This window comes from Eurosta solidaginis, chromosome 3, assembly GCF_040869045.1.
Source record: "Eurosta solidaginis isolate ZX-2024a chromosome 3, ASM4086904v1, whole genome shotgun sequence".
Lineage (NCBI taxonomy): Eukaryota > Metazoa > Arthropoda > Insecta > Diptera > Tephritidae > Eurosta > Eurosta solidaginis.
The window spans coordinates 234,251,725-234,274,268 of record NC_090321.1 but is presented as its reverse complement, the minus strand read 5'-3'; the positions used below and the strand labels follow the sequence as shown (position 1 = coordinate 234,274,268).

At 37.2% G+C, this 22,544-nt stretch overlaps 1 long non-coding RNA gene across 7 annotated transcripts in view; it reads right to left on the bottom strand.

Moving 5' to 3' along the window:
• LOC137245248 (uncharacterized) overlaps positions 1–22,544 on the bottom strand; it is a 563,221-nt gene that overhangs the window by 416,411 nt on the left and 124,266 nt on the right. The gene's annotated exons all lie outside the window — the stretch shown is intronic.

Genomic DNA, 22,544 nt, shown 5'->3' with positions numbered 1-22,544 from the left:
AGATCGCTATCACCAAATTAATACTTCGCATACTTGGTATTTCAAAATGCTTGCCGATGAGTGTACACTGAAGAGGCTTATTGACTACATCATAACGAACAACGCTAGCTGTCACAGATTGAACGCAGCTCAACGAGCATACCGGAAGGACAAATCGGTTGAAAGCCAGGGATGAAGTTAGTTAGCTTCAGTAAACGATTCAGAACTACAGTATTTTACATACAGCAAAGCATGGAAATTTCAGATTGAATGAATCGGATCTCGGAACTACTAATCAAAGGAGACTTCAACGTAAGAGGAACGAGGGAAGTTTTTAATATTTTTACTGTCCGGCAGGGTAGTTATCCATAGCATGAATCGCAAACAAATGGTACTCGAAATTTCTGTATTTGCATACCATCAAAAGTTAGAATAAAAACTAGTTTTTTTCCTATAGACATGAAAATGGTCGACCACGCATACAAACTTAGCTACACATAGATATTGTGGCGAATATTAATAATTTCGGTACATCACTATGCCGATCGTAAATAAATGCTGCCCAACTACAACAGCAAGGCAAGCAGATGAGATATAAAACAAGCCATACATACATGTTACAGCTGAGAACGCATATGATATCACACAAACATGTGCACAGCAACAAAAAGCGCATTTTACCTTACATAAGCTATGTATATACTTACATGTATATAGCGAATATAATATCCAGATAAAGGAGAGAAGTAAATAAAAAACTAATCGAGTATGCTGTTCGGGAAAAGTATAGACCCTGGGAGAAATCGGCGAGCGAAGTAACTGAGAGTATAAATGTAGGGTAATTAAACCGATAGTCAATCAGCTATGGAATCGTAAGCGATAAAATTAGGCTATACAACTGTTTAAAGGAAAAATAATATATATAAAATATACATCGATTGGGTACGTCCTAAGTTCACATATTTCATTAACCTGATTCAGAGCTATTGTGATTTAAAACACGGCATTCGATCACGGATCGTGTGTTACGATTCCGCCGCAGCTCAATTTTGACACGCTATAAGTGAAGTACGCAAACACATAAAATTATAATAATAATAAGAATTGTGTATACTACCACAGTAGTGCTGTTAATAAAAAGCATTTTAAGTATATACAGAATATTTAAGTGGATTTATACGACAGTTCAGTGATTCTAGTGATAGCAGAAAACAAAATTCATCGATAATTCTTTAAGATTCGCTACAGTATGAATATATTCATATACTGTCTTGTACATATTTCTATACAAATTGCTTAAATTCAAACGTAATTTAGTTATGTTAATTGATTTCTTTAATGCTAAGAAACATAGCTGTTCAGTCTTAAATCTGTAAGCATATGCATATTTTAAGAAGCATTGGGCTCTCTCTAACTTTATTATTTGAGTTATATACTACAACCTTCAATGTTTAGATATTTGCCACAGCATTAAAGGGATGCCACTGGTATTTTAAAATTTTTTTTTTTCATTCAAACGGGCCATTTTTGGAAAGACAGAAAACAAGCGAACTGCATTATTCCAACGAATTCCCAAGCCACTTGAAACTCACAATATCTTTAGTTCTAAATTTTTTTTTTTATATAAATAAGCAATTGTAATACAAGCTTTTAGCATTTAGTTAATAATATGACCAAATATTTCAGCAATTAATAAGAAAGATTTATGTGAGTAAGGAGAGATATTTGTTCATTTGACTGCGCGTCTACCTAAACTTGAATTTTTCAAAAATCTTCAAACATTTTATGTCTGAACATTTGAACAGTGCCCTCCCCCTACTCAACAAACAGTTGCGTACAATGATGCGTCTTTGTGGCTTTTATACGACTGATTAATTTACCATATACTTGAGACCAATATATATGTACATTAGGGCGGGTCGATTTAAAAATCGCTCATTGCTCTGTGAAAATCGTATTCTAGGGATCAAAATAAGAAACTTTGCCGAAGGAACCATACCTCTAAAACGAATTCTGATGCCCCCCCCCCCCTTTGGGTCCAAATTTTGGGTGGGGGCAATTTCAATTCTACCTGCTGTGTCTTGTGGTGGCTTAAAAAAACAACACAAGCAATTTTACGATCTGCAATTGTGTCACAGTGATACCTTCATTTTTTAAAACGGTTGAATAAAAAACCCACACAACTATGTTTACGACATGCAAATGCATCACAGTGATGCTTTTAAAAGGGGGTTGTAAAAACGCTAATTTCTAATAATTTTTTAATTTCTTTTCTATTACTAAGTTAAATTCATTTTTTCATTTACATATGTTATGACTAAATAAATTTCTAAAGAGAAAAATAAACTCCAAAAAGAAAAAACCATAGGCATTTCAAAGTGGGATTTTTCAAAATTTGCCCCTACGACCCAAAGGGGGGACATTAGAATTCGTTTTAGAGGTATGGTTCCTTCGGCAAAGTTTCTTATTTTGACCCCTGGAATTTGATTTTCACAGAGCAATGGGCGATTTTTTGCCTCCCCACAAATCGACCCGGCCTAATGTACATATATACGTAAGTAATAAATAAATCCATAAATCCATGAGCGCACAACATTTGTTGTAACGTAAATCAACAACAGCAAGTCAAGGGACTTAATTCAATTGGGCGTGTGAAATAATTTCGTGAAGACAGTGAATAATAAATAAAATAAATATAAATGACATTTTAAGAAAAAAAATGCTTAGCAATAACAATGACGCTATCGATTTGATGCGATTATGTTTTCATAAATTTTATTTTATATTTAGTAGTTTTTTTTTTTCGAAAGCTCGTTGCGCAAAGTCATCGCAGCTACAGCACAGCTGCAACGGCTGAAATTATTTCATATTAATTTTGTGCGATTTATTAAATTGAGTGCCCAACACATTTGTGTAAATTAAAAAAAACAAGTAAGGAAGGCTAAGTTCGGGTGTAACCGAACATTACATACTCAGTTGAGAGCTGTGGAGACAAAGTAAGGGAAAATCACCATGTTGTAAAAAGATCCTAGGGCAACCCTGCAATGTGTTTGTATGACATGTGTATCAAATGGAAGGTATTGAAGAGTATTTTAAGACGAAGTGGGCCATAGCTCTATAGGTGGACGCCTTTTCGAGATATCGCCATAATGGTGGCCCAGGGGTGACTCTAGAATTTATTTTGTACGATATGGGTATCAAATGAAAGGTATTAATGAGTATTTTAAAAGGGCGTGGGCCTAAGTTCTATAGATGGACGCCTTTTCGAGATATCGCCATAAAGATGGACCAGGGGTGACTCTAGAATTTGTTTGTACAATATGGTTATCAAATGAAAGGTGTTAATGAGTATTTTAAAAGGGAGTGGGCCTTAGTTCTATAGGTGGATGCCTTTTCGAGATATGGCCATAAAGGTGGGCCAGGGGTGGTTCTAGAATTTTTTGTACGATATGGGTATCAAATGAAAGGTGTTAATGAGTATTTTAAAAGGGCGTGGGCCTTAGTTCTATAGGTGGACGCCTTTTCGAGATATCGCCATAAAGGTGGACCAGGGGTGACTCTAGAATTTGTTTGTACGATATGGGTATCAAATGAAAGGTGTTAATGAGTATTTTAAAAGGGCATGGGCCTCAGTTCTATAGGTGGATGCCTTTTCAAGATATCGCCATAAAGGTGGACCAGGGGTGACTCTAGAATGTGTTTGTACGATATGGGTATCAAATGAAAGGTGTTAATGAGTATTTTAAAAGGGAGTGAGCCTTAGTTCTATAGGTGGATGCCTTTTCGAGATATCGCCATAAAGGTGGGCCAGGGGTGATTCTAGAATTTTTTGTACGATATGGGTATCAAATGAAAGGTGTTAATGAGTATTTTAAAAGGCCGTGGACCTTAGTTCTATAGGTGGACGCCTTTCGAGATATCGCCATAAAGGTGGACCAGGGGTGACTCTAGAATTTGTTTGTACGATATGGGTATCAAATGAAAGGTGTTAATGAGTATTTTAAAAGGGCGTGGGCCTTAGTTCTATAGGTGGACGCCTTTTCAAGATATCGCCATAAAGGTGGACCAGGGGTGACTCTAGAATTTGTTTGTACGATATGGGTATCAAATGAAAGGTGTTAATGAGTATTTTAAAAGGGAGTGGGCCTTAGTTCTATAGGTGGATGCCTTTTCGAGATATCGCCATAAAGGTGGGCCAGGGGTGATTCTAGAATTTTTTGTACGATATGGGTATCAAATGAAAGGTGTTAATGAGTATTTTAAAAAGGAGTGGGCCTTATTTCTATATGTGGACGCCTTTTTGAGATATCGCCATAAACGTGGACCAGGGGTGACTCTAGAATGTGTTTGTACGATATGGGTATCAAATTAAAGGTATTAATGAGGGTTTTAAAAGGGAGTGGCCCTTAGTTGTATATGTGAAGGCGTTTTCGAGATATCGACCAAAATGTGGACCAGGGTAATCCAGAACATCATCTGTTGGGTACCGCTAGTTTATTTATATATGTCATACGACGAACAGTATTCCTTCCAAGATTCCAAGGGCTTTTGATTTCGCCCTGCAAAACTTTTTCATTTTCTTCTACTTAATATGGTAGGTGTCACACCCATTTTACAAAGTTTTTTCCAAAGTTATATTTTGCGTCAATAAACCAATCCAGTTACCATGTTTCATCCCTTTTTTCGTATTTGGTATAGAATTATGGCATTTTTTTCATTTTTCATAATTTTCGATATCAATAAAGTGGGCGTGGTTATGTTCGGATTTTGGCCATTTTTTATACATAGATAAAGTGAGTTCAGATAAGTACGTGTGCTAAATTTAGTAAAGATATATATGTTTTTGCTGAAGTTATTGTGTTAACGGCCATGCGGAAGGACAGACGGAAGACTGTGTATAAAAACTGGGCGTTGCTTCAAACCAATTTCGCCTATTTTCACAGAAAACAGTTAACGTCATAAAATCTATGCCCCTACCAAATTTCAAAAGGATTGGGAAATTTTTGTTCGACTTATGGCATTAAAAGTATCCTAGACAAACTAAATGAAAAAGGGCGGAGCCACGCCCATTTTGAAATTTTCTTTTATTTTTGTATTTTGTTGCATCATATCATTACTGGAGTTGAATTTAGACTTAATTTACTTATATACAGTAAAGATATAAAATTTTTTGTTAAAATTTGAATTTAAAAAAAATTTTTTTTAAAAAGTGGGCGTGTTCTTCATCCAATTTTGCTAATTTTTATTTAGCACATATATAGTAATAGTAGTAACGTTTCTGACAAATTTCATCATGATATCTTCAACGACTGCCAAATTACAGCTTGCAAAACTTTTAAATTACCTTCTTGTAAAAGTGGGCGGTGCCACGCCCATTGTCCAAAATCTTACTAATTTTCTATTCTGCGTCATAACTTCAACCCATCTACCGAGTTTCATCGCTTTAACCGCCTTTGGCAATGAATTATCGCATTTTTTCGGTTTTTCGAAATTTTTGATATCGAAAAAGTGGGCGTGGTTATAGTCCGATATCATTCATTCTACATACCAAATTTCATCAAGATACCTCAAAATTTACTCAAGTTATCGTGTTAACGGACAGACGGACGGACGGACGGACATGGCTCAATCAAATTTTGTTTCGATACTGATTATTTTGATATATGGAAATCTATATCTATCTCGATTCCTTTATACCTGTACAACCAACCGTTATCCAATCAAATTTAATATACTCTGTGAGCTCTGCTCAACTGAGTATAAAAAAACACATAAATATAGGCAAGTTAAGTTTGTGTTTTAAATCTAGCTGGTTGTCATGTCTTGCTTGTATTTATCCTTTTATAGTCTGACAGCGTGAGAATTTCTTCATCTGCACGTGCCTAAATATCTCTAAATTATACGCACGTAGAATATTCTCGAAGTTTCGACTTATTTTCCTACATATTAGTGGCGGTAGTTGAAATAGCCTCTCTTCGGCAGCAGAAGGGAGACTTGGTTACCGGCGACCACGGAAAAACCACTGGTACGATGAAGAATGCCGCGTTGCAAACTAAAAAAAAGACGCTGCCTACGGGGCTATCTTTAAAGCGAACGCAAAAATGAGAGTGTGTGACGCTACAGTGAGTTAAAAAGTTAAGCGAAACGCTTACTGTAAAGGCTTACCAGTAAGGAAGTCCAAGTTCGGGTGAAACCGAACATTACATACCCAGCTGTACACTGGAAATGCTGTTGTTGTTTGTTTGTGTGCTTAAAAGTGTTACAAGGCTGCTTAATAATACATATACATATGGTTCTATTCTGAACTAATTTTTCTTCGAGTTATGGCTCCCGAAACATATAAAATTGCCTCAGTCGAATTTTGTTAAGATATGTTCAACGATTTTTCATTTATGATTAATAATATTTGTAAAATAATTTTGTCACAAGTGGGCGGTGCCACGTCCAATTGAAAAAAAAAAAATTCATATTTTTATCAAGAGTATCAATATCAGTCCACACGTCAAATTTCAATATTCTAGGTGTATTATTTACTAAATAATCAGGTTTTTTGTGTTTTCCAAAATGTTATATATATAAAAAGTAGGCGTGGTTATCATCCAATTTCGATCATTTTCAATACAAATCTATTCTGGGTCCAGATAAGCTCGTGTTCCAAATTTGGTGAAGATATCTCAATATTTACTCAAGTTATCGTGTCAACGGACAGACGGACGGACGGATGGGCGGACATGGCTCAATCTAATTTTTTTTTCGATACTGATGATTTTGATATATGGAAGTCTATATCTATCTCGATTCCTTTATACCTGTACAACCAACCGTTATCCAATCAAAGTTATAATACCCTGTGTACAAGTACAGCTGGGTATAAAAAAACAGAGGTAGAAAGGTCTCAGTGCGAGGAGTTTGAGCTAGCCAGCGGTTCCTGCAAATTTTACGAAGACATTCGGCGATAGACGGAACGTTTAAGAAAAACTCCTCTAAAAACGAAAACGAGGTCCTGGTAACCGATGTCAAGAAGTTGGAAGAAATAGTTCTCTGTGCTCCTAAGCGAGGAGAGAGTGATTAAACGTTCTCGTAAGATGGTGAACTTGAGTTCTCTACCGCAGATGATGGAATAAATGTTCCTCCATATGACAGCGATAACCAGATTTACAAAAACAACAAACTCGCGGGAGCTGAGGGACTGCCTGCGGAGTTGTTCAAATACGGCGGCGAGGTGTTGCTAAGGCGCATGCATCAAGTTCTATGCAAAATATGGTCGAACGAGTGCATGCCCGACTATTGGAATTTTTGTGTTCTTTGGCCAGTCAACAAGAAAAGGGATGCTGCAAACTGCGCGAGCTATCGCGGAATCAGCCTTTTTTGTTTCGCATAAAAGCTCCTGTCTAGCGTATTGTGCGAAAGCTTGAAACTCATCGTGTGTAGGCTGATTGAACCTTACCAGTGCGGCATTAGATGTGGTAAATCACACCGGCGACCAGATTTCCACTAAATATTGAAAAAAGCTGTGAAAACCCATTTTAAATACTTCATTTCTTCATCGCTTTTAAGACCGCCTTCGACAGTACGAAAAGTGACTACTTCCTTCCCGCTTTGTCTGAATTTTGATCTACACGCAAAACTTATATGGCTGTGCAGAATAACGTTGAGCAACACCATCAGCTCAATCAGAATTGGGAAGGACCTCTCCTAGCCGTTTATAACCAAACGAATTTTCAGAGAGGATGATCCCCTATCGTACGCTTTCTTAATTTTTGATGCTGGAGAAACAACAACATCAGCTTTAAAATCCAGGGAAGAATCACTCTTGCAAATAAGTGCTACTATGCAGAAGCATGGATGGTCACAACATCTGAGATGAGATGGTTTTGGGAGTCCAATTGGTTTGCAATAGTTTACATCTCTAATATCAATCGATTTCTGTTCCGCAGGAACTAAGACCTTTCAATACATGGCTAATGATAGGAACCTACCTCCCTTCACGTTAAGTGACACTTTTAACTATAAACATCTGTGCGAGTACAGCTTACCAAGATAAGATGAGCAAAAAATTCTACCGGCACAGGGAAATCGTTCTCACGGCAGTCGTACTAATAGATTTCGAGCTATCACCTAATTAGTACCACAACAACATCAACAAACGCTTACTGCCAATCCCTACTACACTTCCCTAACAATCAGCCTTGTTTTTTGTTGGGCGCTCTACACACGTGACATATGGTTCGAATTACAACCACTTTGACTTAAAAGGATTCCATGACTTATTGTCAATTGCTGTTACTATAATCCTTAGATTTATTTTGTGTTTTTTATTTATTTTTATTTTTTTACTTCTTTCCAGCTTATCAGCAACAAATTGTTCCCCTTTGTTTTAGCTCTTTTTCCAAATGTACCCGCATGCATTAGCACACACATAATATAAGAAATCCCTTAAATATGTGTTGGACCTTCCCAAACAATCAAATAATAGGGAGGTGGCATGCAATAAAACAAAAACAAAAAATGTAACAAAAAGAAGAATTGTGGTTCCGTAAAGTATGCGAAGCTATCATACAACCGCTAAGAGCCAAAATACAAGGAGGGTAAAACAAAAAAGCCTTAAATTACCAAAGCAGCTCAGTATGCTTCGGTTCATTGTATTGCAAGGCTTCATTAAACCCTACCGATTTGGCATACAACACAAGTTCAAGTGTATTGTCCTTTTTTCTCCTTGTTTTTGTTTTGTGATATCGCCTCAATATGCTTTTGTGCGTGTGTCTGTGTATGCACAGCTCATTGCTTGTGCACGTCTCACGACTGATTGTATTACACAAAGAACAACAACATCAACAACGCAAGTCAACAACACTCACTTAAGGCGTTAGTCGTCAATCGTCAAAACGTCAAGCATCAGAAGTCAAGTCAAAATCGAAGCGTGCAACAAATAATTGACGATTGACTTTCAACACCTACCCTGCTGGGAGTGAGTGAGTGAGATTCGCATGCTGTGTTATGTACCCTAGCGATATGCGGTTGTGAGTGTTGTAGTGTGATATGTCGTGAACTATAAGCGCAGTGTTATCGCATATGTCAATAAGTTTATATGAAAGTAGTAAAATTATATTTACGAGCGTTTTTTATTATTCTTGATTTTATTCGCACTTTTTTTGACATAAAATTCGTTCCAATTCAGCTCCCGTTCAGAACACTTAAGTTAGTATAAAAAAGAATTAGTAGCTGAACGAAATGTTGACCGACAAAGGAAGAAATAAATATTTACGACAGTAGAGTCGCGAAGAGCAGCATTAACTGGACCTACTAAGACAAAAAAAAAAAAAAAATAAAAAATAAGTGAAAACGGCATACATATGACTGATGGGCCGCAGCGAACTTAAGTGTGGCATTAGCAAATCTATGTATGTCCAGCAATTCCAGACTCTCTTCCCATTTTTATCTCAAGTGTGTCTTAAAATCATGGGGTGCATTGCCGCCTTCACAACTGTAAGAGGATCAAAGTTCAGCCAAGTTACACTTCATTCATATACGATGAGATTTAACTAGGGAAATTAAAGGCGCAACTAACAAACTATGTAACAAAAATCAGAAATAAATTAAAATAAACGTTTCTGTACATCTTTCAGACCGAATTTGCTGTTAAACCGCAGTACCTGGGCGATCGAGCTTTGCTCGGCAACGTTTCGTTGTGCTGGCAACGTTTCTTTTTTTAATTTCGAATAGGTGGCAACCTTAAATGGCAGCCCTACTGAAAAATTTTCCTATTTTAATGCGGAGTGAAATACCTTTCGCTTGATACCCATATCGGCATATCTCATGCAATTTTTTTTAAATTGGAATAGGTGGCAACCCCAAATGGCAACCCTACTCAAAAATGTCCCTATTGTAATGCGGAGTGAAATACCTTTCGTTGATACCCATATCGGCATATCTCATGCAATTTTTTTCATTTCGAATAGGTAGCAACCCTAAACGGCAACCCTACTCAAAAATGTGCCTATTGTAATGCAGAGTGCAATACCTTTCGTTTGATACCCATATCGGCATATCTCATGTAATTTTTTTATTTCGAATAGGTGGCAACCTTAAATGACAACCCTACTCACAAATGTCCCTGTTCTAATGCGGAGTGATATACCTTTCGTTTGATATCTATATCGGCATATCTTATGCAATTTCTTTTAGTTTCGAATAGGTGGCAACCACAAATGGCAGCCCTACTCAAAAATATCCCTATTGTAATGCGGAGTGTAACACCTTTCGTTTGATACCCATATCAGCATATCCCATACAATTTTTTTTTTAATTGCGAATAGGTGGCAACCCCAAATGGCAACCCTACTCAAAAACGTCCCTATTGTAATGCGGAGTGAAATACCTTTCGCTTGATACCCATATCGGCATATCTCATGCAATTTTTTTAATTTGGAATAGCTGGCAACCCCAAATGGCAACCCTACTCAAAAATTTCCCTATTGTAATGCAGAGTGCAATACCTTTCGTTTGATACCCATATCGGCATATCTCATGCAATTTTTTTAATTTGGAATAGGTGGCAACCCCAAATGGCAACCGTACTCAAAAATGTCCCTTTTGTAATGCGCAGTGAAATACCTTTCGTTTGATACCCATTTCGGCATATCTTATGCAATTTTTTTTAATTTCGAATAGGTGGCAAACCCCAAATGACAACCCTACTTAAAAATATCCCTATGCAGAGTGAAATACCATTCGTTTGATACCCATATCGGCATATCTCATCCATTTTTTTTATTTCGAATAGGTGGCAACCTTGTGAAACATTCTGGGTTGCAACACCTAGGTAGAAAGTCTTAGGAGGTGATACATTATCTCTGTGCCAAATTTCATTATATCGGTTGACCCGTTCCCGAGATTGTTCAGCTATACAAACAAACAAGAATTGCTCGTTTAAAGTTATAAGATTCTTGAATTGAATTGCATTTTTTTTATTTCGAATAGGTGGCAACCCTGTGAAACATTCTGAATGGCAAACCCTAGGTAGAAAGTCTTAGGAGGTGATACATTATCTCTGTGCCAAATTTCATTTAAATCGGTTGACCCGTTCCCGAGATCGTTCGGCTAAAAAACATACAAGAATTGCTCGTTTAAAGTTATAAGATTCTTGAATTTAATTGATTGTATCTTATACCCAACTTTTGAAGAACTCCTCGTGCTGTTTTCCTAACAAAGACGGGGAAGATCAGTCATATGTATCCCAAAGACCATAAACCCATTAACTTAACATCGTTTATGCTCAAAAACTTTGAGACGCTGATAGATGTGTATGTAAAGTCCAACATGAATGAAAACACAACATGCGTACACCAATGGCAAGTCGGTAGACATAGCACTGCATAGGGTGGTTATACATATAAAGAAGGCCATCGAATATAATAAGTACATCTTAAGAGTCTTCTAAGATATTGCCAGAGACTTCAACAATGTCTCTAAAAGGGCGATGGTGGATGTGCACCTGAAGTTTTTCCCAATACAATTTGACCCGCCCTAATGAGCATACTACCTAATTCCATTCATGCGCTTCGAAGGGGCTCTTAGAGCTACAAAAGAGGTAAATTGTTGGCGCAAGGGTGACCAAATGGTACACTCATGCTTCAATAGCAGGCATTCTTAACCAACGAACCGATATCATTTCGTTACGATAATCAACGTTAATAAACGAAACGAAGTCATTTCGTAACGAAATGATATCGGTTCGTTGGTTAAGCATGCCTGTTCAAAAGTAATGGAAGGAAGTAAACAGATCCTGTAAGCTGACAGATCACTGTAGTGTTTTTTAGGCGAAAGTAGAAGCCGTAGGCAAAGCTGTAGAAACAGAAATTAGCTTAAACTGAAGCCTTATCAACTTTTATTTTGACAGCGAATCATAAATTAAGCTAAAATTCTCGCATAGTGCATCGTCTAGAAGTGTGCTAGAGTATACGCAATCAATGGAAAGAATCGGGATAGGGAATAGCATACATCTAAATATATTGGGTCGCAGATCGGATGACCTTGCTAAAATGGGGCATCCCGCGAACAGGTACCGTGGCCGTCGCAATCAGATTAGGAGAGATTGAAAGAAGGCGGGAGTTGTACTTGATCGACCGATCAGGAAACGCGTGGAACCAAACGCGGGGCTGTAAATTGTCGAAAATCATGTGTGGGCCTTGCAACTTTAAACTAACAAAACTACTCTTCTCATTGAAAAGAGGGAACTGCAGGCTCATGATGAGTACACTGACTGGACACTGCCTTCTGCAGTCACATGCTCTTAGATTTGGCCTAATCAGTGACATCAGATGTAGAAAGTTCGGGTTATAGGAGGAAACGATAGAGAACGTTTTGTGCCCGTGCCCTGCGCTTGCCAGTTATCAGATTTAGAAGCGGCAAATGGCATAGGTCCTAGAAATCTTCCAATATTTGCCGACAGAAGGGAGTTATTTTATAACATATGTAAGTCCTGGTTTTGTAAGTCGAGGAGATAGGAACAGCAGCTCAACCTAGAGTATATACCATTTAGTATCATGCAGCTCAACTACTACACCGTGTATGGTAACAGATATTCGTGTAGTATAATCAAATAACAGAGCGAAATAGTAAAACAGACGCGTTAAACTACAAAAAAAGACAAAACAAGAAAAAAATAAATAAACATTGTGGGCGCATAGTTGGAACATAAATTACTTCATTTTTTATCGCTTATCAGGCATCAACCAGACAGTAGCAAGAATTTGAGACGCGCCGCTCCAGTGAATCAAAGAACACGACAATAACAAACAGAAATATGCACATGCCACCAACTATGGGCGTTCGCGATAGGAGTGACTGTAGTGGCAGGGTGTGCGGAAAGTATTAAATAGTAAAGAAGAATTTCTAGACTTTAATGTGGGACAATCGTGTTATGGCAGACAGTCAGGCAGCAATGATGGCGCTTATAGTAGTAGCAAGATGGTAGGATGATAGTGCCACAGCTTAGGAGCTATATTTGAATGTACATACTTGTAAATATATGCTGATTGAGCTCATTCTTTGTTTTTGTACGTAGTTAATTTTTGTGGGGTTAGAACTATATTCTCATGTGAAGATACGCAGTCATAGCAGTACAATCAAACAGTATTATTTAACAAAAATAAGTTATTGTTGTTGTAGCGATAAAGACACTCCCTGCAGGTTTTTGGGGAATCTTATCGCTGTTGGTGGTCTTTTTCGGGACATAGATTCGGTACATTCCGATAACGAGTACCGTTAAGGTGTAAGCCCGACCACCGAGGGAACAATTTAATGTGACTACATAGAACCTTCTAGGCTATCCTGTCCCAACCCATTAGTTCCATAAGGAAATACTTTTATCTGATCCTTTGAAGATATTTACCGCTGCATATGTCACCATACAAGAGTAACTCGGCTGGATATAAAATGTGTTGGGTGATATCAAATATCAGTTACACTCCTATCATTAATGTCGTGCCAGCACTCGTCTCTTTGTGCAACCATTGCCAGCTCCATTGCATGCCTCTCACCCCTACAACTTCTCTACCTTGGTAATCCCTTCAGATTTCTAAAGTCTTCCCACTACGTTATTCGACGAATTCATACCAGTCCATCGTCTTAGAGTTTCGAAAGGTTTTCCCATTCTCTAGATGGATGCTGAAGCTGATATATGTATGGTCTGAAAAGGATGTCCTGTCAAGGACCCTCCATTCAAGTAAAAGCATAACCAAAAAAGAATAATGTGGCAGAAATAATTACAACTAACAAAAACCTAAGGGATCATAAAAAGTAAATAAATTGCTGTAAAATTATATAGCTAACTGTAGGTTACATTAAAGTGAATACAAACACTATAAATTAGCTATGGTGTGGGTAGGGGGTCTCATGACATTGGTGCGATATTATCATTAAAGTTGCCAGCGCACCTGAGTAACAAAACGTTGATTGAGTAACGATTATGTGGATGGTGCAACTTTACTTGTGTGGTTTTATTGTTACGGGTATAATAGACTTCCGGTTTTCAAAATTTTAAAGGTAAATAATTGCTAGGAAGTCATATACAAAAATTCACACACATACATACATATGTATATAAGAAACTTAACGCGTATGTGTTTGTGGGTATTCCGCAAACATACGCGTGAGGTATAAATTAACACTCAAATAGGAAACGTGTCGGCTGCCATGTTGCATGCAACATACAGCCATCATACGCACAAACACATATATGTGTGAATACAAAACCACCCTCAGTGTAAAATAATATTTTAAATTTCCAATTATTTTTAATGTCTTTGGAACCCTCCCTTCAAAAAAAAGTAACAATATAAACGTGAATGGCGTGGTGGGGGAAGCAAAGGTATAACAAGAAAATAATTTTTGGCACAATTTTGCACACTTGCTTTTATTATTATAATTTTTTTTTTTTTCAAATGAAATTCTAGGAAATACATTTATATATGTTCATGCACCCACATAGTTACTGTACTCACACTTCTCCGGTTGTGGTACCTATCAGATTTTTGTTTCTTTGAATTGGCTGAACACATGTGTGAAATATTTATATAAACTTGCAATTATGTTTGATTGAGAATGAGTAACGGGGAATTTTACTGTCGTTAAAAAACAAGTAAATCTAATAATAATCATCCGCGTATTGTCAGAAAAGAAAAAAAAACGCGTTGAGTACCAAGTACTCGGTAAGTTCGATATGTAAACATGCAGGTCTACGTCTAGGAAACTAGTGTCTTTAGGTTGACTAGAGCTCACATGGAGGTTGAAGTTAGCCCACAACAGACGTAATTTTAGAAACAAATAGTTGCGAGCTTTTTGAGCCGGCTTCTTATAGACAGTAACCCATAAGCAAATAATTGCAAGGCGCGATAACCTCCGAACAGATTTTGGGCCGAGATTTTCTTCCAATTTGAGTCATGCTCCTTTTAATTTTTACTACAAATTGGCGGGAAGGGACCTAAATGTTATACGCCGATTCCGAACGGCATCTGCAAGACAGATATGTTTTCATTGAGAAGCTTTTCATGACAGTAATACACTCGGAGTGCTTTCCGAAAGGCGACCCCGCTTATAAAAACGTTTTTTAACTGAAAAAAACTCTTTTTTAAATTACTGATGTTGTATTGTAACTTTTCCATTACACGCCGACAACAAATTGGTAGCACTACGATAAGAAATCTATAAGTTTACTAAAGGTATTGACAGTCTTTTTATAGTATATCGATAACTTTTCGGTTAGTTATCGACAACTTTTTAATAGCAAATCGACAATACTCCGATTAGAAATTGGAAACAATGGGGTAACAAATCTATAACATATCGACAATTTTTGGATGATAAATCCAAAAGTTTTTGATAAAAAACGGAGTAAAAATCGATTTCATTTATCTTTATTTTATTTTGTTATTTATTTTGTTTTATTCTAGTTTATTTTTTGTTTGCTTTATTTTATTTTGGTTTATTTCAATTTGTTTGAGATTAATTCATTCTAGTTTATGTTATTTTATTATATTTTATATTATTTCATTTCAATATATTTTATTGTATTCAATTTTATTTTATTTTACTTTATTTTATTGTTTTTTTTCTTTGCCTCATAAAATTTTTTTTTATTTAATTATAATTTTTTACAAGCGTGAAATTTCCAGGGCGAAGAGAATCTCATGGAAAAGTTTCTGTGCGGACATTTAGTGCTCCAGCAAAACAGCACGGTTGAGAAAAGTCCTAGCAAGGGGAAATATAGTGCAGGGACTAATAAAGAAAGAGAACGGGGAATGGTCACGTAATAGTGAGGAATTCCTTGATGTGCTTCTCGACACACATTTCCCATCGGGAGACGGTTTAGAAGAACCAACAGACATCACTCACGCTTCGATCACGGAGCGGGTGGTGCCGGGTTTGGTCGATAACAAGATCGAATGGGCAATGAAAAATTTTTCTAAGTTTAAATCGCCGGGCCCAGACGGTATATTCCCGGCCATGCTACAAGTTTCATGTATGGCGGTCGTATAATGGCTTAAAATAATATTCGATGGGTGCATAAGGCTGAATCATGTACCGCACTCTTGGAGAACTGCTCGTGTAGCTTTCCTACCAAAGGCGGGGAAGATCGGTCACGTGTATCCCAAAGATTATAGACCCATTAGCTTAACATAATTTCTGCTCAAAACCTTTGAGAGGCTGATAGATGTGTACATAAAGTCCAACGTGGATGAAAAGCTGCTCTCCACAACACAGCATGCGTACACCAAGGGCAAGTCGGTAGACACCGCATTGCATAGGGTGGTAATTAGCATAGAGAAATCCCTGGAATATAAGGAGTATGCTCTGGGAGTCTTCTGGACATTGCCGAGGCTTTCAGTAGTGTTTCAAAATGGGCGATTATGGATGGTCTTAATTAAATTAAAGTACATCCCACCTTAATCAGATGGATCGGCTGCATGTTAAATTGGAGGGAGATTACATCACAATGGGGATTGTACGAGGCCACGAAATCAGTGGGCAGGGGCACGCCGCAGGGAGGGGTGCTATCACCTCTGCTGTGGACGCTGGTCATCAACCAACTGCTCAGGCGATTCGATTAGGGACACGTAAAACTTACGGCTTACGCAGATGACGTTGTAATTGTGTTAAGTAGAAAGTGCCCTTCCAACTATTAGTTCTTTGATGTCTCGGGCGCTTCGGGATATTCATACCTGGGCATCTAATGTCGGGTTGAAAGTCAATGAGGAGAAGACGGATATGGTCTTGTTTACAAAGATGTACAAGGTCCCAAATTGGAACAGGCTTAAGTTAGGAGGGGTGACCTTGCAGGAGAAACCTTGCGCAAAATATCTAGGAATCATCCAAGACAGTAAGCTGTCATCGAAACTCACGTGGAGGAGAGGGTGAAGAAGGCCCCAACGGCACTCTATGAATGTAAAAGAATGCTGGGATGTACGTGGGGCTTATCGCCCTCTCTTCCTCATTGGGTTTTTACAGCGATTGTAAGCCCTATTCTATACTATGGAGTTCTTGTTTGGTGGAAAGCCACACAAAAAAAAACGTACCTCAAAAAATTAGGGGGGGGGGGGGGGGGGGGGGTAGTATGCACACTATCGATGCTTAGCATTACGGGAGCCCTGAAAACAACCCCGACGGCTGCACTGTATGCCATTCTGCACATTCCACTGTAGACCTGGTAGCAAAGAACATAGCATTAACAACTACAACCAGTCTCGGTGCCTCGGGGCAGCTTGAGCGCCGACCATATGGCCATAATAGTATAGCGGCATCAATCACAAAACGAATAGACTACCTGATTTCCTATCTGCACTTCGAGGGAGATCTTAAGGCCACAATAGAGGTGGACGGTTGGCGCAAGGGTGCGCAAATGGCGGACGAGGCGATACATGTGTACACAGATGGTTACAAAGTAGAGGAAGGAGTAGGGTCTGCGGTATTCTGTGCTGATCCGGAAATAAGCAGATCCTTCAGGCTGCCGGATTACTGTAGCGTTTTCCAAGCGGAAATATTAGCCGTAACCAAAGCAGTAGAAACCCTGGAAGAGAATAGCTTAAGCTGCAACCGTGTTAACTTTTATATTGACAGTCAAGCAGCAATTAAGGCAAAAATCTCGCATAGCACAGCATCTAAATGCGTGTTAGAGTGTAAGCAGTCTCGAGAATCGGGACAGGGAGAAGCATATATCTATATTGGGTCCCAGGGCATATGGGAATAGATGGGAATGAAAAAGCGGACGAACTAGCCAAAAAGGGCGCATCCCTTTAAGCTTGCTCCGTAGACGTCCCAATTAGACTGGGCGAGATTAAGCGAAGGCGAGAGGTGCACATGATCGACCATGCGGGAAAGGCGTGGCTTCAAGCGCGGGGCTGTAAAGTGTCGAAGATTATGTGTAGGTCTTACAACCTTAGATTAACACAGTTGCTTCTATCACTAAAAAGAGAGGACTGTATACTCATGACGGGTATTCTGACTGGACACTGACTTCTGGCGTCACATGCCTTTAAATTAGGCTTGGTCAGTGATCGCAGATGTAGGAAGTGCGGGTTGGAGGAGGAAACGATCGAGCACGTTCTGTGCTCGTGCCCCACACTTGCAAGGCTAAGACTCCAGCTATTAGGAGTGATACAGCTGTCAAATCTAGAAGCAGCAAGTGGCTTAAGTCCTAGGAAGTTTCTAGTATTTGCCAAGAGGACGGAGTTATTTTATAACATAGGTCCTGGTTTTTGAGAGGGTTTTTCAGTTTGGTCGTTAAAACAAACTTCTGGTAACACTACGGACTCAATCAGTCTATGTGAGGTCCTCATGGACCGGCCAGTTCAACCTAACCTAACCTAATTATAGTTTATTTTTTTTTTGCTTTAAAAATTTTTTTTTCGTGTTTATTGTTATTTTTTTAGTTTAATTCGATTATTTTTTTATTATTTTTTTTTTTATATTATTTTGTTTTATTTTTTATTCTTTTATTTTATTTTTTTAGAAATTTGTTTTATTTATATGTATTTTTGTTGGGCCAAGGAAAAATTATATTTTTATTGCTATTTTTGGAGCTTTTCGGTCGGTTTGTTTTATTTAATTTATTATATTTTTTTTTATTTTGTTTTGTTTTTTATATTTTAATTTTTTTTTTTTTTTCAATTTTAGTTTTATTTTATTATGTTTTTTATTTTATAAAATATGTTATATTTTATATTACACATCAAAAAACCCTAGCACTTTTCGTGGGGAGAGAAAGCCACAAAGACAAGCCGATACTGCGAAAATTATAACATTGTTGGACCGTCCTTTGCTTACATTTGTCAGTAGAATTATGCTTTTTCGTTCATTTCAGAGATTCGAATCTTTCGTTCTTTTTCTGATGAACGGGCAAGCTGTTCTTTTTGTTCATCTGTTCTTTTTTTTTTTCAAGCAAATTTGTTCACTGCTGCTCGCACCCGCGAAAAAAGCCAACAAGTATAGATGGGGGTGTGTATGCAGCAATGCTTTGTGTAAGTATATTTAAATGTGTTATGAATAAATAAATTAATATATATATGTATAATTAACTTCAAAAAAAGTTACAAATTTCGGAAGATCCAGGAAATTGAAAGAGTAGAGACACAAATTGGAAATATGATCTTTTCAAGTTTAATAAATGTAATTAGTTTCTTGCAAAAGATGTTTTTCATAAATAGTTCATACATAATTGATGTCGCTGTGCCACACACACATGACCACACAAATCTTTAGTGTAAGTGGCATCATCGACATTCGTGCTCACTGTGAATTTCAGCGTATGTGTGTATGAATTTACAATGTTCGCGAACGAGAAGAGAGAAAGAATAACTTTAGATAAAACGAACAAAAAGAACAAATGAACTACATGAACAAATAGAACCGAAATCGAAGATCTAGTTCACTTGTTCAGTTGAGAGACCCGGTCAATTGAACAAGTTCAGAACGAAACGACCCAACTCTATTTGTCAGAGCAAACTTAAGCTCTTTTTGGCAGACATGTAAATATGTTTGTATGTCTTGCTCATTATATCAATGCATACGTGTTTTAAATGTACATAGGTATGTATTTTTAAATTGCAAATAACGGAAATTTTATCTTCGCTATCATAATCGAAATTACCAAATCGAAACGGATATGTTACGTATTTCTTTTTGTTTCCGTTGAATATAAGTTGAACCAACGAAAATTGAGAACAGAAGAAAATATTACCATTGGCGTTGTTATATGGATAAATATTTATTTACGGTTACTGTCGGTTTATTACGCTAGGATTACCTTTATTGCTGGTCGAACTTATTAATGTTATGTACAATACATATGCATACTTATGTAACACATATGTATTTACATGAATATATGCATTTCCATATTTTTCTCATTCAACTTCCACTACTAAGGAACGGTATATTTCCATTACACTATCATCTTCCACATTTCTTCCGCTTCTTCTCATAAATATTTCGTTACATTTCCTTTGGTTTTGTGTGCATTGTTTATCTGCGTTGTATGTATGTACGTCAGATGCACATATATATGTACACACGTATCTACATAATTTTACATTTGAATCACTTGCTAAGAATGATAAAAAAAAAACAACAGCACAATGGTAGCCACATAGTAACAGTTTCAATATTTTTTTATTAACAAACCAAATATTAGAAGTCGCAATCAATATTTGTAATGAACAGCATAGCAACAACAACAACAACAGCAAAAACTAGCTAACTTTCTATGAATTGTTTTCACAAAACGCATACGCTTTTGTGTAGGGGTGTGGGTGTGTGTACGTGTGTGTAAACTTAAGTTTTCCATCTATTTCCCGAAGCTATGTACGTCTCAAGTATTTTTCCAATAGATGCAACAATATGCGACACATGCTGGTTCTGAATCTATTTGTGCTTGTGTTTATTCATATTTTTGTTTACTTTAGTAGCTCTTGCTGTTATTGATATCTCAGCAGTTGTTGTTTTACTTCCATATCAATCGGTTACTAGGCTATTTAAAACAAAGTTTTGTATCGGTTTTATATTTACACCAGTGATGCAATCAAGAGCTTCGTAGAGCTTCGAAAAACTGATCGTGACTCACCTAAATATTGTGTTAGCGCAGGGACAGAGATTTAGTCATGGCGGAACAAGTAACAGGTGACTGTCGGACATCAGCTCATTGGTAGGTTTTTAATATCATTTGACACTTCAACGTCGGGCGCAGTACAATTTTGACATTGCCCTGCAAAAAGTCGTGTGATAAATCACTAAAGAGAGCGGTCTGCGATTAAAGCAATTGTCCAGATTGGGTTATAATTTATGCCCTATAGTCTCTTTTGGTTATATTTAGAATCAGTTAGTTTGAAATATATGTAGCCAATTGAAAAAAGCAATAAAAAACATACATCACCAATACGAAAAAAGTTAGGAACATTGTATTAGAGTTTAAAAAATTATAAAATCCCTAAGAAATTCCGTACGGGTAGAAAGAGGATATGACCGACAGTACCCATAGGCGAACAAAATAGAGTTGTGTAACTCTGGCTGTAGTGGCACGAAGAGAATATGTCCGACACTAATCGTATGGATACAAAAAGGGCCCATCGGGCACCTCCCATAGGGGTACAAAGAGGAAGTGTAGAACAGTACAGAAAAGATCTGTCCGATAATATGCGAAGGAGTAAAAAGAGGGCGTGACGAACAGTACCCAAAACGGGTACAAAGAGGAATTGTCGAACATTACAAAAAGGATCTGTCTGACAGTATCCGTACGGTATAAAGAGGACCAGTCCGACATTACCCGTTCTGGCATAAACAGGTAGAATTGGTCTCTCCATAGGACATGCTCAATCAAAAGGGACCACTCCAACACATATAAAGAGATCAGAACTGGCTATAGTCATATACTCCTTTGCGACTCATTCCGGATTCATCCTAGACTAGTCGTATTTTTTGCAGGGTAGTTTATCACTTACCAAAACAAAGTACATGGAACTTTTATTTATGTTTGTAGGTATTTCACCGTGCTGCCACCTCGTATGGTTCTGCCATGGATTCAGTATAGCAAGCGTTAAAAATCTGATCCATAAGTTCTTTGCTGAAACATCCTCCGTGTAAACACATACTACTAAAAAAAAAGTTGCGTTTGTATTGGAAGCTCGGACGTCGTTGTGCACCACTGGTATGCACATATATAGTTACATATGTTGATATGAACATATGTAGATATTTATTATAGGCAGGTTTGAATGAGAATTCTATATACACATATAAGTAATAGAAATTAGCAGTGGAGCTTCTTCCATCTAAACCAGTGGTGCGCAACTCCGGCAAAGCTTCGACTTAAAACGCATAATTAGCATGTTTGAGCATTGTTCCTTCATGAGATGTCAACTGCTTGAAATGGCTATGACTTTTATAATAAAAGTAAATTTTTGCTAGTTATTTCTTGACTTTTAGAATAAAGGTAAAAAAATGGTTGAAATTCGACGAAATTCAAACGATCGTGTTTAAACAAAAAACAAATTAGTGAGACTATTCCAGTATAGTTTCATAACTATTTCGGGATTACTTTAGCTTTAAATTGGGGATCATTACCGAAAATTTTGAGACTCTTTTCGGTATACATCATTCTGAATCATTTTCGAAACATTTGGGGACTTTTTGGAATCACCTTAAGACCATTTCACGTTCTGGATCATTTTGCGACTATTTTGGCCTTAGCTTCGATTTTATTTTGTTGGTCTGTCCGTGAATTTTGAGGATTATTTCGGGATAATTTGGATTCAATTTTTTTGGGGACTATTTTGAGATTTTTAGAAACATTTTTAGATTGTTATCAGTACTCATTTGGATCAATTTCAGTAACATTTTAAAAATATTTACGAGTTTACGTTTTAGTATATTTCCAGAACCTGGTCTGAATCATTTTGAGATTATTTCGGCAATTTCTTCGGGATATTTTTTTAAAGTAGTAATATGAGAATTGTTTTGAAAAACTTTGGGACTCTTTTAAAATCATTTTGGAAACATCTCTATCTCCACACGAT